The sequence below is a fragment of the Limulus polyphemus genome, unplaced genomic scaffold, assembly GCF_000517525.1.
Source record: "Limulus polyphemus unplaced genomic scaffold, Limulus_polyphemus-2.1.2 Scaffold1793, whole genome shotgun sequence".
NCBI classification, from domain to species: Eukaryota; Metazoa; Arthropoda; class Merostomata; order Xiphosura; family Limulidae; genus Limulus; species Limulus polyphemus.
In genome coordinates, this window is record NW_013667403.1 from 44057 (window position 1) to 57656 (window position 13600).

Here is a 13600-nt window from a genome sequence, read left to right on the forward strand (position 1 = left end):
GCACAAATGGTTTGAGTAGTTAGGCTAATAGCAGACAACTAATTACTTAGATGATGTAATAATTAGAGTGTCCACCCCGAGGCAATTACGTTTTTACCCCGGGGAACGGGTTCCCCGTGAAAAATTTAACCCGGGGTTCAGCCCAGGGTAAAAAATATTTGAAATAAAAGATACTTGATTAAGATTTTTATTGATTTATAAATCGTATTTAAAAAAATATCGAACAAATAACAAGGCTGACAAAGGTTTATCACATTTTTGTTCAAGCTTGTCGTAAAAGTAAACAGATCTGGAAAATCTCACAGTATAAAAAAACACATGTTACAGAATTTAAGTCTAATCGAATACTCATATGTCACTTTCAAAATACCTCTATAAGACGTCATTTTTATTAAGTTTAAAGCATTATAATAAAAAGATTCTTTAGTGAGCTCAAATCTATGTGAATTAGGGCGATTAAAGAAAATTAAAAAAAAGCGATTAAACTCGTAGCCAACGATTTCTTCAGATCTTTCTTCTCCCAAAATGTTTCTCTTTCATTTTCCAAATTCCTTTCACCAGCCCTAGCAAAGGTTTTACCCTTTTTCACTGACTTATATTTTAAATCTATGGTGCGTTTCCTATAAACAACGACGATCATCATGATGACGATGATTTTGATGAGGACGATGGTTTTTATGAATTATTGTTATGAAAAAGATATTTGTTTAGTAAAATAGTAAAGATTTGCCCCGGGGTATTTCAAGTATTTTACTCCTGGGCAAGGGGTGAAAAAATCGCTAAAATACCCCGGGGTGACGGGGTCGGAGTCCCCGGGGTGGACACTCTAGTAATAACTTGACAAGTAAAATAGTTACCCATTTTCTATTAATTTCGGTGCCTAAAACTTACTTTTCAATTACTATGGTTAAAATGAAATGTGTGTTACCGCACTAATCGAATATTGGTTATAAAAAAATTTAAGCGCATTAATCGAGGAATCCCTGTATATCCAGATATGAAGTAGTATATTTTAAGTTGAGGTGGATAAATGACTAAAGATTTTTTGGATGTGTTTTTGCTCATTTGTTCTGTAGATGGAAATTATTTCAAAAGCAATGCCATTGTTAATATATTTAGAAATATTGTGGAACAGTTCGATAAATGCAAAGTAAGTTAAGTTATCTTAAATTTGTAATAACCATTTTGAAGTTAAGGAGTAAGTGCTGAGCTGTTCCGGTTTGGAAATGTGGTCACCTTAAATTCTAAGAATTTATGAGTGAGATGTTCTTTTATTCATTAAAATGGGAAAAGATGGACTAGTCATATTACTTCATAAATATATTTACATATTGTTTGAGATAAGTTTCTTCCTGAATAAATAATATCTTCATTGCCTTAAAATTTTAAATGCATGATAAAATTGGTTTCAGCACATACTCGTTTACTGATTTTATTATTTATATTTTTAAAAAGAAGTATAATAAGTATAACATCCAGAAATATACGCTTAATAACATTACTTTTGTATGAAATGCAGGAATCGTTTAAAAGCTTTTCCAATGAAAACAATAATATCCAAATTTTCTAACAAGGCCTGCTACGTACAAAAAAGTGTTTTTGCAAATTTCGTATCACCAAACTGACTATGTAAAAATTATGTTCTTTAAAACAGAAGAAACTTTCTGTAAGTTAAATGACTATGGTATCGGTGTTGTCTTTATGTGCTGTAGAAAGTAAAAAAGAAAAAAGAAAATTGCTTATTTGGTTTTTCTTGGAGTTTTTGTATTTGTGTTTTCTCCATTCAGTAAAAAAAAAAATTACCCTTTTACCACCTAACGTTCCCATATGGGAGAACTGTAAAATCTGAGGGTAAAATAAAACTTGCTTTATTTTATAAAACGTTTATCATATGCATTTCAATGTAGAAGGGCTAAGAAATCTGAAAATCAGTTTTAGACAGATTTAGTTAACTTAATTTTTAGTTATTTAAAAAGTTGTAATTTTTGTATTGCTCACAATATAGAATTAAATATTAAAATGTAACCAAATATAACATTTGCAAGTCACATTTTCTGGTGAAAAACATCAATAAGGGATTATTTCACAACTTGATGTGAAAAATCTATCTTTAGAAAGGTTCATTATTGTGTTGCGTTATGTGAAATACGATGATCCCACAGAAGATCATCTTTGTAATTTCAAAAGGAGAAAATTAAATTTATTTAGAGACTGATAACGTATCATGAGTTAATATGATATCTTCTCTGAAAGTGTTGTAAAATATCTACTTCTTTCTTGGGTCAACCTGTAAAAGGTTAATAAAAAACAAGCCAAAAACGCCTTGATAGAAGTTAAAATTTATTATATCATTCTTCTTATATATACACACAAAAGTACCAGTCTCCAGTGACGGGAGACGTTTAAGTTAATCTTCAATTTAAATTATTTCATGAACTTTAAAAATGTTAATTGTATTGCACTCTTGGTTTTACTCAGAGCCAAAGCTCTGAGCTACTTTATTATTAATAATATCTTTATTTATATCTATTAATGTCTTTATTTTCAGGTTGTTACAGGTTTTGTACTACTCTGCATATGTGATATATTTTCATATACAACAGGGTACAATGAACGAAATAACGAGGACAGACCAATATTTCGAAAAATGTCCGCCTTTAGTACTGGAGTTTGCTTTATCATTCTTATTGGTATTCAACTTTTTTCATCCTGTTTCTATAATAATAATTTTGACATAATTTTTCAAAAGATTAGAAAGTTTTAATTACGAGTAACAATAACTCTGGAATAATTAGGAATATACTTGAAAATGTTATTGGTTTATGTCTCTAATGTAACATTACACATACTACTGTTTATATCATATAACAACCTGAATGAATATTAGGCCTACATGTGTAGTTGCTTTCATGTTGAAATTTTGGAATATCGGACTGTAACCGAAACAACTTATTTCTAAATTATTGTACCTGAAGTTAGGATTTTCTCCAGCTTTACATATATTTTATCATATTTGACAGTTATTTAATATAATCATGAAGAAAAAAGTTGATATTTTCATTTCTACACAACTGCAAAGAGGTTTGCAAATAAAATATCCTACTTGTCGATTTTTTTTAGAATTTTTCTGTACATCCTAAAGAGTGACTTTATTTTTTTAATAAGAATCTATCTTCCCTTGAGAATATATCCATTTCTTGATTTTCAAGCGTTTCCCTTAGTTTTGTATAGGCCTTGGTTGAAACCTTGCTATAGTGACACAGCAACTAATTTATTCATTTACTAACAGAACACAGCTTTGAAAACAGCTATAAAGAAAGCTTAAATATGATTGGATAGAGCAAGAATTAGACTACACGTATTAATAGATTGAATATAAAGGTTTAAGATTTGTTCATAGTTTACGTAAACGTGTCTTTCATTGTGAATTATGAAAGCTTGTGTTAAATTATATCCGTTTGAAAGCTACAGAAATGTTATTCAATGAGAAGACATCAGAGAACCTGTGATAACGTAGGTAAGCTTATACAGTTTAGAGATGGGTTGAACGGGTAACAAAGAAAACTATTACGAGTTTAACACAGTAACAAGTGTACAATGTTTGGAGTTTTTATCATCATCAGGTTTAAGAAATTTACCAAGACACAGGAATATATTAGATGTACTTTCGCAGGGTACCCGAAATGTTACTGCTTAAAGAGCAAATCAAACTAAAATTAAGAGTAACAAGTATTTTTATTTCTTGCTTTTCAAGCTAATATGTTATGCTATGTTGTAACCTACAGGGTGCATAATTCTTCTCGTGATTCATGGCATGCGCACGTTTAACTGACGTCACGATAGCACAAATTGCAACGTTAGCGTCCCTTATGTGACTTTATTTTAGTGTCTACTGACTGACTGACAGACCACACACTACTGTATAGTGGTGAGAGTGGTTAACACCATGGAACTCGGTTCCTCAGGTGATATGCCAACAACCAAAAACCAATACCAGACTTTTCTCTCTTTCGCTTAGGAAGTAGATACTCCAGTCGTGATAGAGGACATCCACCAAGCCCTAGAAGACTCAACACAATCCGAAATTAAAGCAGTATACGGGATCCGATCTGGAAACCAGACCAGCTAACAAATTTTCTGTAGGTAACCGCCTCTTCCAAGAAAACTACAGAAAACACACCAGACCATGACCAAGGAACTCAGTCAGAACCAATTGAAATCTCGACAATAAAAACGATTACAGAAACCCCCAAGAAAAACAACCACAAAACACAGTTCCATCCAAAACAAAGCTATTCAGACTAGCCCACTGACGATCCAGATACTAGAAACAGCTAAAAGACTATTCCAGCCAGCACGACGAACCCATGCTTTCGCCTTTCTTCACACTGAGGAACAATGTTATAACCGTGCAGACTTCTACGCACCAGACTAGACACAAGGGAGGAAGACTTTCAAGTTTTAGTTTCATAAGCTTTATTAACTTAGCAAGATCCATTTATATTCACATGTATTTTCACTAATCATTCTTCTCCCCATTTCTAGGTCATCAGATGGGGCACTGGCGGGCCAGTGGTTTGGTAGATTATTCGACGCTCAACCAGCAAACCACGACTTCTTTACCATTATTGGGTCTTCCAGCAACAGATTAATTTCAGTCATCTTTACAGTAATATTTCAACTCAAAACAGAAGATTTTCTTAATAAGGAAACCAGTGGAAATGCAACACCGTTAGGTAAATAAAAGCTAAAAGCACTCATGTTATGACATATACATGACAAACTTATGTTGTATTAAACTCCCATAACATAGAAAGTACTAAACATTATAGCTTTTTCAATCTGATGACCATGATTACACATTATTGCCCTAAATCAAAGTTTCTGTTATATTAAACTTCTAGGAAGGACGGTACAGTCAATCTTAGACCAAATCTCTTACAAACATTCCACAGACCTTTCACTATGCATGGACGTCAGCTTTCAAGACCACTTTTCAGCAGGTAAAAGATAAAAAAGTTCATTGAAGCTGGGTGTATGACTTGATGCTTATATGGTCGAATGGGGAGATTTGCTGTGATTTCAGCCTCTTCAACTATGCATTTTTAGTTGTGGCTAGAAGTTTGTGAGCCTTTAATAACTCAAAATCCTTGCTTCTTTATCTTTTAAACAATAACGGAAGATATGCCTAGCTTTATTGCAATGCCATTTTGAGTCCAAAAGTTCTCTTTTGTAACCATAGGCTAAACTTTATAAATGAAGGCATTGCTATGGATTGGCTTGGGGTGTGATTTCAAAATATTGGATGCAGAATATTGAAGGCTGTTTTCTTTGAAAGGTTATGTCTTTTGTCTTTACATTGTTTAGCAGTCTTTCTATAAGTATTCTCTTCCTCAGAAATGGCTGTGACATATTTCGTTGGTTATAAGTCTTTTCGTGTTAAGTTGTCGGGAATTCCTGTGAACTAGATATATAGGTACAAAATATTTCACCCAAGATGCCTTGACTCACTTCTGAGTTGATACACTAATGTATTAGCATGTATAAACTATTCTTATAAAGTGTGATTACCCTCTGTAAAATTGCTGAATATATCATGATAATTCATCTTTAAAATCAAGTTAATGGTTCCGTACATTAGCATGCTTTCTTGCTCCAGTAACAGGGTGACGGTAGTAAATTCTGGTTAATATAAGTTTGCAGGTAGCCCTTCTTGTAAAATAACTTTGTTTAGTCAGTTTCCTATTCACTATTCTTCTGGATACCCTGGAATGAGTGTGCTCATGTCATTCCTGCATTAAGTTGCTGCAAAACTTCTTTCTACCTTGACGTGTTAACCTTATTAAAAAACTTTCATCTTGGGCAGTAGTTTTTCGGCGTCTACCAATAGACTTTTCTGGAATACTTTTTCTTGTAGTCCTATTTCAGGATTCTGGATCCAGTACACTTGGAATACCCTACTGTTCTGGCAATGTTTATTTGCTTCATACCATTTTTGGACAGTCTAACAATTTGACGCTATTTAATTTCCGGCACCTGACTCTACACCAAGTACAAAAAAAATTGTTCGAACGAAGCGTTGATTTGTTTCGAAAAATAATATACCAAAAGCACACAACCTTTTATGCGAAACAGGTGTTTATGTATGTTTTGACGAACAAATGCTCAAAACAACTTACACAGACCAGAATATCAGCTCGTACATGTTTTTTCGATCACACGTTACCTTCTCTGTTACTATTCGGGTATTTACTGAATACCTACTCCATACATGTAGACAATAACATCAATATCGAACAGTATGTAAACATTTTGACCAAGACTGTATACTGACTTTTAAATATAACTTATATATATCACTAGTTATGTAAAAATCATCTTGGACACCAAGCTTGATTTCATTTTATCTTCAAATAATTCAGAGGCTGGACCAAAAACTACTTTCTGTAATATCCAAATATGCCTTTGTTTAATTAAGGCAATGACAGATGTTTTACCATATTAAAAATGTTGGTGTTCTGAAAGGTCACACAGAATGATGAATCACCATCGTTCTTTTTCACAAGGTCAACTTTATAGTGGCTCAAGATACTGATGGAATGAACTTTTTCAGTTTCAGCTACTGCTGTTGTGTAATTTATAACTTAAATAACATTTGATATGATATTTCCAAGATGTTCTAGTATCCTTACCAGATAATTTTTCTGCTCTAAAGTCAATATTGGTTCACAGTTTTTCAATAATGACAATTTCTCACCAAATTCACTTGTATTGCTACAATTTTTTGGTACTCAAAGAAACAGAATATGACCATGTCAAAGTTTCCACGCTGTATCCACAACAGCGTAGGCAGGCAAGTACAGTGGTAACAACGTACTTCATTCTATAACAAAAATATCATCAAAGGGGGTTCCCTTTCCTGCAATCTTCAAACCTACAGCTGTTCCATATCTGTTACATCAGCCTGCTACTGCTGCTATTATTCAACTGTATGGTGATGCCAAACCATTCTCTCCTAGTTTTATACTTGCATTTCAAGGCTCATGCTTCTCCTAGGCATCTAATTTATTTGCAGAATCTCAGCTTACCAAATTTCCCTCCACAAACGGGTTAGTGGTAAGTTTACGAACTTATAACAATGCAATCCGTGGCTCAATTCCTCACAGTGGACTGAGCATAAACAGCCTATTGTTTAGCTTTGCACTGAAACACACATAAAAATTTCTATTCACACACATGAAATGTAGGTATTTGACATCTTTAGCACATATATCCCCAAATACAAACAATAACTTTAGCGGTTATAGATCTGAATAATAACTCCAAGCAAACTCATCCTTGAATCTCCATCTTACTTTTATTTTCCTGGTAACACCGATAACGTAAAGTACAATAACTGTTGAGTGAAAAACTACTTGAACAGAGCACATTCTCTTGAATTTACTAGGAATTTAATTGTTGTTTCTTTTAAGTGAAATGCACTAGGATCGTTGAATCTACTATCTCATTTTTTTCTTTACTACAGTAGCGATTCCCAACTTTTTTTTATCAACCCTGACTCAATTTCAAACATTAAAAATTTGTGCAATTCAATCTGTTTGAAAATGTATTTCAACCGGCCTATTCAGCCCTTTTTTATTTTTGTTAAACTTGCCACTCTAGGTTTGGGAAACACTACGCAACAATATTCGCCATTTACGGAGAACAAAAATTTTAACCATACTAGGTTTTCCTGCCATTATTCATCCAAGTTCAGGAAGGTAATCCCTGCTTTGTCTAAACTTCCCCTCTCTGAGATCAAATAATGAGTGGGCGATTTAATCTCTTACCTATGAGAAGCGATTACATCCGTTACAGTCCCATATGTTAATGTCAGGAAAATAATCAAGTAATAGAAATTAGTTGTTCCACTTATTCCAACAAGCGAATAATCGAAATTATGATTAAATAATATCGCAAAAATAATCAACTTATCGAAATTATGTTTTTTTCGAATATCTAAGTAACCGAGATATTGCCATTATGTTTGTTTTTTGTTAAACGCAAAGCTACATAATGGGCGGGTAGAAAGATGCTTCCTGATTTGAGGGCCTCGGGTTTGATTCTCATTGCCACTAAATTTACTCGTCCTGTCTTTGTTACTGTAATATTGCTAAGGCTACCTAACACTTTCACTGATTTTAAACTGCTGACTAGAGTGAAGGCAACTGGATGAGAAATAATTTTATTCACAACAACGAAAGAAGTATTCAACTAACTTAAACATGATACGCCTATAGCTGAAACTAGTCGTGTTTATTTTTTAAATATTTATTGTTGATGCTTTTAGTGTAATAAAGTTTCTAACTTTATATGAAAATATGTTGTTTTAAAATGTCAGGAAGTAATATGTTTATTTTAATCAGCAAAGATGCAGGAGTTTCAGTACAGACTTTAATTTTTTTTTCTAAAAATAATTATAACTATTAAATTCTAATTATAAAACTAGTGGATAAACTGTGTATACCAGTGGCGTAGCAAGAGGGGCAAGGGGTGGCAGTCGCCCCCGGGCGCAGGTGTGAAGGGGCGCAAAATTTCCTCTGGCCTATAATGCCTATTAATTAATAATTATGCCCTCCCGTAGGATATAGCGCAACTGCCCTACGTTAAGCAAATACGACACAGTGTTACGTTATTTGTGTGTATTAAGCTTGCAGTTTTAACTTTTAAAAGCCGCCTACTGACATACAGTCAGACCGAACTGACGTACAGAAGTAAAATACACTATTCTATCATTCATCTGTAGATCAAATACAAGTCCTAGAGTACAACATACAAGTAAGTGTATGTTCAACAAAAAGAAAAATACGAGATTGATGTAACATATTAACTGGTGTGCAAGATTGGCAATATATGCAACAGGCAAGGCCTAGATTTCGATCTAGTAAACATTATAGGCCTAATGTAGTGTTTTGTAATTGTATTGGCTTGTTGTATATCATGTCTTACACCAACTAATGTACTAGACTTTAGGTCTGATTGCAGTTATAACTTTATTTCTAGACCCTAGGTCCATCATCATACAAATTGCAGCCTATATTATAGGCATACTTAGACTTAAACTGACTATTAAACAAGGCATTGCACTGGGACAGATCTAATGATTAAGTTAATAGATCTAGATGTAACATTTGTTCTAAATGTTAGGCCTAATAAATCCAAATCTAGAATTGAGGAGGCAGGGTTATATCTAGATCTGGGTAGATTCAATACAAGATGCTTTCAATCTATGCACCCAAATCTAAGGTCTAGTTTAGATGTATAAAGCTACATTTCTATCATTATTATTACATCTAGCTTCAAACATAATACTGTTACGACAGCGGAGGTCACATGACTCTAGTAACACATCATGCGATTCTAGAACGTTCATGTCCCTTCCTGAAGTCTCGAGAAGTTACTAGATATGCGGTATTCTTGTATATATAAGACCGGTAAGAACTGACGGCAACGATGGAATGCAGTTGAATAGCAGTCAGAGATAGAGACGGACAGTTGGGTCGAGCGCGTGTGTCGTTCGTTGAGAATTATAGCGTTTGTTATAGCGTGACTGTGGAAATTAAGTGTATCGCAAAGTTGAATTGAGAAAGAATAAACTAGTTTTATTTAAGAAAGGACTTGTGTCGCTAAAGTTTCATCGGAAAGAAATTATACGGGAAATTAACTAACAACCAGAGACGTAACAGTATTATGTTTGATTCCACACCTGATTTAGCCCAAGTGATTCGGTTTATTGACATTGACTTTAAGACAAGAAAAGCAGAAGTCAAAGAGTCATTTATTAACTTTATACAGATAGTGGAAAAAGACGCTGCCAATATTGAGAAAACAATAAGCACAAAATTAGAAGAGGATGGAATTGTATTGAGTGATTGTTGTTCACAATGTTATGATAATGCTGCTGTCATGTCAGGTCATCTGTCAGTCGTTCAACAAAAAATTCTGAACAAAACTCCAAAAGCAGCGTGTTTAAACTGTGACAACCATGGTTTGAACTTAGCATATCTTCGTCCTTCAAGTCAGGAAACAACAGTTATTACCTTTTTTGGTATAATTGAAGCCATTTATAATTTCTTTACTCATTCAACAACTCGATGGGATGAAGTGCAGCAGTAGCTTAAGATCTCTGTCAAGTGTGAATCAGAAACACGGTGGAGTGCATGAAAAAAGGCAGTAAAAGTTGTACATGAAAACTAGATGAATTGCTAGGACTGTTAGAGCAATTAAGTGAGAATGGCAACACGGCTGAAACAAAATGTGGTGCTCATAATATTCTGCAACTCATGCTTACATTTGATTTTTCTTGTGCTTTTGCATTTTTGGAGAAATCTTTTATCATCTATCAATCGAGTGCAGAAATGTCTTCAGGACCCAAAAATGAATTTTAGTGAAGTAGTTGCTGATCTTGATTGTTTGAAAGAGAAATCACGTGAAAAGTCCTGTCAATAAGCACTTAAAGTGGGCAAGAATCAATGTGAAACATGGGGATTGACCATTGAAAGAAGAAAAATACGTCGTAAACGAATGCCAGGCAAAAATGCAGCTGGTTCTGGATTGACTGCTGAATAGGAAATTTATCGCATCATGAAGGATGTTATTGATCGCTTGATTATAGAAATAACAGGAAAATTTTCTCGCTTACTAGATTTAGATTCACGGTTTGGATTTCTACTAAATGTTCAAAATATTGTTTCTGGAGATTTCAAAGGTGGAAAATTGCAAGAAAAATGTTCTGACTTAGCAAAGAGCTATCCAGGTGATATTGATGGACCAGAATTGTACAGAGAAATTAAAGACTGTAGAATGTTGATAAGTAAAAGAACACCGATTTTCCTGAACCAATGGTTGCAACTGATTTGCTAACATTTTTTATTTCATATGGTGAAGATGTTTTCCCAAATTTAAGAATTGTATTGCAGATTTTGTTTACAATTGGAGTTTCTATTGCTAGTTGTGAAAGGTCCTTCAGCAAGTTGAAATTAATTCTTAAATACTTGAGAACCTCAATGACTCAAGAACGACTTAGTAACTTGCCAATATTAAGTATTGAAAAAGACGTACTTAATACCTTAAATTTTGATAGTTTAATTGATGCATTTCCAGGAGCAAAAGCACGAAAGGTTCATATAATGCAACCGCAAATACCAGAATGCTACCTGTACAAGATCTAGTTAAGTATATGTACACTTTTGTAAACTAATAAAAGTTGTTATTTGTAAACTTAAGTAGTATTTTATCAATCTGTTTTATAATCCATGTACACCACAAATGACTGGCTTCTCATATAAAACATAAGTATCAAAACTAGGGATATAACAGAAATTTATTCTGCATGCTTGAAAGATTACTCTAGCTACGTGAATCTGAACAATACAGGATGACATAGATATCAAAATAGTTTACAAATTATGTAAGTACACCTAGTAGGCTATACTTCATTAGTTCCAGATTTACAGTTGTGATATCGTGAGATGTTATATTGTTACTTTATTTTAGGCCTGTGTAAGGCGGTAATTAATTCTTTATGTTATTGTCATTAAGTGTGTAATGAGTCACAAAACAAATAATCAAAAAATGTCTTTGCCCCCAGGTGCTGAGAACCCTTGCTACGCCACTGGTGTATGCTAAAATTATTTGACTACTGGAATGTTATTTAACAAAAAACAATTTTTAATTGATATAAACGGGTTTGAATCCTCAACGTCCATCATACGAAGAGTGTGCTGTGCTATTTGAGCCAAAACCCAATTACTTAAATAGATATGAATGAAAGAAAAAAACCTAGATATAAATAACACCACACTGGAAGTCACGTGATTTTTGGCATGCGCAAGCTGCCACCATTGATACATGTTGAAACTGTCAAAGCCAGCCAGTTGAACTGACAATGGCAAAGCGATTTCACCTCACAATTTATGGCCGTTTTCTATCTAAGCTAGACGTTTGGATAATTTTATTTTAACTTAGAAATTAATGCAAAAATTTTACAGAAAATACACATATCTGACCTGTCATATGAAGAATACATTGTATTTTAGCCCGTAGGGAAATCTTAATAATCTGTTCTTCCTCGGTGTTTATTATGTATCACAGAAAAATATACATCTCAAATATTGTTGTTAATGGACAAGAGGTGGCGCATCATGTCCTTTTCTTCGGAGTTAGGGTTGGAGAAGAATGTTATTTATATATCTGCACCTCCAAACATTCAAGTTCTTAATTAAAGTGGATGGTAATAATTTAAAAAAATTATTATATAAATATAATAAAATTCATTCGTATTTATTTGATACCTTGTGGCAAAATTTGATACAACTGCTTGAAAAAAATATATATATACATACAACACGAAGTCCAAAAGAAGTAATACAAATCATTACACCTATTTCATCAATGATCCATTGTATGTACTGTACTAGATATAAAGACAATAAATTTAGCAATGTTACTATCTTTTTCGATCTGAGCCCCTTCCCTCCGAAAAATCTCTGCAAGGTCTTATGACTATAGGCTTGAAGTGTAAGCAAAAACTTTGCTACAACTTTCCAATTTTTATTGCAGCTTAACCCTATCGATATGGGTCACGGGTCAAAGGCCATATCATCGCGTTTGTTGACTCGCAATCAAAATGTTATTCAACTACTATTTTATGAATGTATGTCAATACGTTTGGTACCAAATTGTAGATTATAATTGAAATTTTAGTATTGTACATAAGTTAATTTCTTAATTTAAAAGCATATATTAAAAAAAAAGAAATACTAAATATCAATTTTTGCATGTCAGGTGGTATGTTGATTGCAGCACTGGTTCAAATTAGATATTTGTGTTGTCTAAATAGAAAATCTATAGTTTTTTTACGAGTGAAGAACTCAAATTACCGATATTGACAAGCTAGAATATAGAATAAGAACCTTCTGTATTTTGTATTTGCTGACATATCTCTACATTTATTGAATCAAACACAGTGGCCCTACCCACCTCTTTCCATTTTTGGAAACACTTGTTTACATACACCTACTTCTGTCTATTACGTGTGAATAACCAATAGAAAGCTCAGTATGTCTCCCCTAGTGGTTTTCTCAGCCTCTTTGGAGTATTCAGGTGACAATTTTTTTCTTTTCATGATAGATTCCAAGAGGTAAAGTAAGACTTAAGTTAATTTGAAATTTCACATTTTTAGAGCCAAATACAGCTTAGTTACTAAGCTTGATAAATTATAGTGGAATTCTGCGGTATCGATATAGCAATTTATGATTTTTGGTTATTTCAAAATGTATATTTAAAACCTAAGAAAGAAATATTTCGTTTCACATCCTCCACGTGCAAAATTTGATAAGGCTTAGCAACCTAGGCAAGCAGCAAACAAGTACAAAGTTTGTAATTAGAGGGCCCGGCATAGCCAGGTGGTTAGGGCGCTCGACTCGCAATCTGCGGGTTCGAATCCCCATCACACCAAACATGCTCGCCCTTTCAGCCGTGGGGGCGTTATAATGTGACGGTCAATCCGTTGGTAAAAGAGTATTCCAAGAGTTGGCTGTGGTGGTGATGACTAGCTGCC